General features: G+C 35.4%; 1 protein-coding gene across 4 annotated transcripts in view; it reads left to right on the top strand.

Moving 5' to 3' along the window:
• The window catches only part of LOC106880477 (uncharacterized), a 39,989-nt gene that overhangs the window by 22,710 nt on the left and 12,316 nt on the right, over nt 1–4,963 (top strand). For 2 of the 4 annotated variants that reach the window (XM_014930419.2, XM_052966178.1), the window contains exon 2: nt 1,989–2,146. The exons of the other annotated variants lie outside the window; for them this stretch is intronic. The gene's annotated coding sequence lies outside the window, so the exon portion shown is untranslated. The remainder of the gene's footprint in view (nt 1–1,988; nt 2,147–4,963) is intronic. 4 annotated transcript variants of the gene reach the window in all.

The raw sequence follows: 4,963 nt of genomic DNA, 5'->3' as shown, positions 1-4,963 counted from the left end.
CCATCACTTGACAACCAATGCTGGTGTGTTTACATCCCCATAACTTAGCGGTTCGACAAAAAAGGCCGATAGAATAAGTACTAGGTTTCTAAAGAATAAGTCCTGGGGTCGATTTGCTCGACTAAAAGGCGGTGCTCCAGCATGGCCACAGTCAAAAGACTGAAACAAGTAAAAGAGTATATATATAAAGTTTACATATATATCTATATATATCATTTCATGATTATATCCTTATCTTGTTGGTATATAGAACCTCTTTATCTTTTGTATTTCTTTGTATTTACCCCATTGCTATTTGTGTTTTCCTAGAATTTTTGGGTAAGTACAAGGAAATTCAAAAGATAAAAGAACAGAAGAGTTGTGTTTTTTTGTATATTTTAGTTATAGCCTTTAATAAAAAAAACTAAACACACTAAGAATGTGAAAGAAATAGGAAGAATATCAACTTTATATTTGTGTTTGCTTGTTCGTTAGTGTATATTCAAACGATAAGCACTTTCCCAGATGTCTCTCAGGAATTGAGCCATTGGTGAATCATCATAGTGAAATGATGTTAAAGACCCATTTACATTTCTTCCTGGTGGATCTTAGTTTAGCTAAGTTCAACTGCCTACCAACCATTCTCTTTCATGTGTATGTGTGGATATACACTAAATCTGTAAGTCTACTCATCATATTTTCAAAATGGTTACAAATAGCTTTGGAAAGAATACACAGACTTGCTTTACATGCATATACTGTTTATGTGGACCACCAAAGGATGGTGACAAGTCCTATTTCAAACAAACACTGCTTGAGATTGAAAATGAAATCAACTACTCCCATAATAAGGTGAGGGCAGAGGAGGGCGCCAGGGTTGTAAAAATGTAAAGACAAACCCTAAAGCCTTTTATAGATTTGCGAAAGAGTCTGCTTCAGCAAGGTGAAAGATAGGACTGCTGATCAAAGAAAATGGCTCACTGATTGCAGATCCCCAGAGGATAAGTGAAATACTGAATGTGCAATACAAAAGCATTTTCACAACTCCGTTGGGACACTTGCGTATAACTATATCAGATGAGTTGTTTGGCACCACAGCTCTAGGCAAAGAGATGGGAATTATTGACAAACATCAAAAAAGAGGAAACTGATGTAATATCAGCCACTGATATAATGAGTGTAAACTGGGTCACAGGTCCTGATGGATTCCCAGCAATCCTCCTAAAGAAATGCAATGAGGCTCCAGCAAGACTACTACAGATCTTTTTCCAAAGCTTCTTCACAACTGGGAGACTTTTCAAAAAGTTAAAGGAAGGTGCAATATATCCTGTCCATAATGCAGATAGCAGAGCAGATACTAAAAATCATAAGCCTATTGCTTTAACTCCCATGTCAGTAAAGTCATGGAATGCATTGTCAAGAGGAAACTGATTGTGTTCCAGAACCATGTAGTTGGTAAGCAAGCACACTGCCACTCCTGTGCCGATAGCCACTCTTATATAAATAATAGATACACATAGAAATTTTAAATATGAGTAAATATATACACTATAAATATATGCTAACATATATATTTGATGCGTTGATACATATACACATATATATATAAGCCTTGTGGGGAAGTCATTGATTGAGGGTGGGAGACTAAAATTTGTTAAACTGTCTAATCCAGGAAGTAGTGCAGCCAATTTGATGAGTACACACAGTCTGCATTCTTTGACACAATAATGTAAGGCCTAGATCTCTCAATGATGCCCCACTTGACGGCCAGTAGATACTGCTATCTTTCAAGTTCCAGATATGGCTTGCTAGCTGTGTGTTTCCTTTTTGTCAACAAAGTTGAAAATAGTCCAAGGGTTCACTAGAGGTTCACTCCTCTCCTCTTCCCTCAACCCCTCGAGCTGATGTTTCAAGTTTTTAATCTCTCACCCAAGTAGATGGATTTTGCTAAGTCTGTTACTCTTAATATAGGAAAGTTCTTTTTTTTTTCTACTTCTCTTCTCTTCTAGTCTGAACCTTTCAGCTGCAACAGTGATGTGGTCCTTGTCAGAAGTGCGGTACCTTACAAGGTGTACAAAACCTGCCTAAGTGTGCTCCACAGGCTCTGAAAGATCCTAAAGAAGATCCGGAGGAGAGATAGAGTAATGAAGATATATATAGGAAGTGGGTGAGTATTCAAGTAGGAGGAGCCAAAGACCATCAGTTTGTTTAGAATATTGCTGCTACTCTGTGAAGTGAAGATAATCTTTAGTCTTGTTGTTACATGCCTGACAGACTCCATGAGGAATTCTTATAGTGTGTGTGTATGTCTGTGTGTGCATAAGCATGTGTTGTGTATGTGGCATGTATCATCTTTAACATCTTGCCACTGCTTGTTAATTTCGTTTATCAACGTCAACTTCTTCTGTTAGGATTTTTACTGTAATATTAGGATCATATACACCCTTAGTTTACATCTGGTAAGCTGTTCAAATCTGTTCGAAGTATGTTCAATAATATCTTAGGTCTTCAGTTAAGTGATATCACTATTTTAATATGTTTTTGATAAATCCTGCAATTTTAGGTCCATTGAATAATTTTTGAATTTATATCTTTGCTTTTGTGATGAAGGTTGCTTGATATGTTTTTACAGCTCTGTTGTGTAATCTGGGGTGTGAGGTTAACCAGATAAGAATAGCTGACTTTAACGTTATTAGTTCTGAAGAATTTCTTATATTTGCATGTCTTATTGGGGAATCTTGATTTACTAGGCCTAGAATTTTCTAGGCTGTTCATGCTAAAAGAGCGATTAAACCAGGTTACCTTCCTTGTTTATATATGATAAGACCATTGTTTTTGGTATGCTAGCGACTCACTAAAACGATTTATGGCTAGTGCATTGTTACAGATGATGGAGGCTACATGATAGATGTCTTTGAGGATAAGTAAAAGACCCTCTTACTTACTGCACCTGCAGATTCTCAATTATGGCTGAGTATGGTTTGGAATTTTGTGGACATCATATATATATATATATATATATATACACATGATCTTGTTTGGATTTCTGATGGGATTTTGCTGTAGCTGTGTGGTAAGAAATTTGCTTCCCAACTACAAAGTTCTGCATTCAGTCCCATTGCATGGCACCCTGGGCAAGTGCCTTCTATTACTGTCTAGGGCAGACCAAAGCCTTTGAAGTGGATTTAGTAGATGGAAACTGAAACAAGTCCATTGTATGTGTGTGTGTGTTGGTGTGTTTATGTCCCCATAACACAGCAGTTTGGTAAAAGAGTAAATTCTTCTGATTAAAATTCTTCAAGTCGGTGCCCCAGAATGGTTGTAGCTTAATCACTGAAACACGTAAAGAATAAAACATAAGAAGTTTATCTTTGTATTGATGTTATATAAAAATCAAATTACTTGAATAATTCTTTTCATTTCTTTCTAAATCTATCCACATTGTAGCCACCAATGTTATTTGGAACAGTTAAACCATCATCTCAGTAGAATTTGTAGTTATAAGGAGAAATATGCCTTCTGAATGCGTTAGGGTCAAGAATCTCACCAAGATGGAAACTATAGTTTGTCAGAGATTTCAACAGAAATGTCAACCAAAGGGTCACTCATATTTTAAGTGCAATGACAGACTTCATCATTTAAGAGCATCTTTACGATGTTTATCAAAATTTTAGAGTTTATATTGCTAATGTCAGTAAATTATTCCTGGAGTCTAGAGATTTCAGGAGAAGGGGTTTAGAGATAGCTGTATAAAATTTCTGAGTATCAAAACATCAAGTGATCACTTCAACGGGGACCGCAATATTCGTGAGTTGCCATCGTTGGAAAATATTACTTTTAGACAGCTTCCAAACCTCAGAGAACCCACAGCCTTCTGATATAATCATAATAAAACAATCTAAAAAGAATTGTTGAATAGCCATCTCTTGGTGATGATCACGTTTGAAATGAGAGCTTCCATTTATCATAACAATTTGGTCTGTAAATATTCCTGTCTTTGGTACTTTTTGGTTATCTATTTTTCATAAAAATTGGGTTATCTCCCCCGTTTTATGAAAAATATCGGTACTTGTGGTTATCTCCCCCAACTAAAAAAATTGTTTAACCCTCAATAAAACAAAGAAAAGAAATGAAAAAATTAATAAACATGAAAACAGAAGAAAATAAAAAGGAAAACTGAAAAGATTAAACATGTTATTGAATCTGTAGTGGCTTTGTGCAGGTATAGCATGGATTCGATCCTCGATCACCAAATTTCACTTAACAGTTCAATAACACTTTTCTCACGGTAAAACAATAGCTTTTCTGTGAGTGACAGTAGTTACATTTACCAGATGTTTTCTTGGCAATCGATGATTGAATCCACGCCATGCCTGCATGAAGCTACTACAAATCTAATAAAATTTTTGTAACAAATCATACCATGCCTATTTAGGAGGCCAAACATCAACAATGTGCTGAAGTCAAAAAATTCGCTTTTTTCATCCACACACATTTATACAAATTCACATTCACACATACTTACACATATCATACATATACATACATGTATATATATTGGCATCGAGAAGCTATAGTAGAAGACACTTGCCCAAAATCCTAAATGTCACATTTTATTCTATTTTAATTCACCTGAAGAAAATGGATTTTTTTTTTACAGGATGTAATTGATTTGTTCAATAAAAATCACGTCTGAAACAACTTTTTTTGTTTTTACTCTTTTACTTGTTTCAGTCATTTGATTGTGGCCATGCTGGAGCATCACCTTTAGTCGAGCAAATCAACCTCAGGACTTATTCTTTGCAAGTCTAGTACTTACTCTATTGGTCTCTTTTGCCAAACAACTAAGTTACGGGGACGTAAATACACCAGCATCGGTTGTCAAGCGATGTTGGGGGGACAAACACAGATATACAAACATATACACACACACACACACACACACATATATATATATATATATATATATATATATATATATATA

The sequence above is a fragment of the Octopus bimaculoides genome, chromosome 3, assembly GCF_001194135.2.
Source record: "Octopus bimaculoides isolate UCB-OBI-ISO-001 chromosome 3, ASM119413v2, whole genome shotgun sequence".
NCBI lineage: Eukaryota > Metazoa > Mollusca > Cephalopoda > Octopoda > Octopodidae > Octopus > Octopus bimaculoides.
This window is presented reverse-complemented; position numbering and strand designations above follow the sequence as displayed.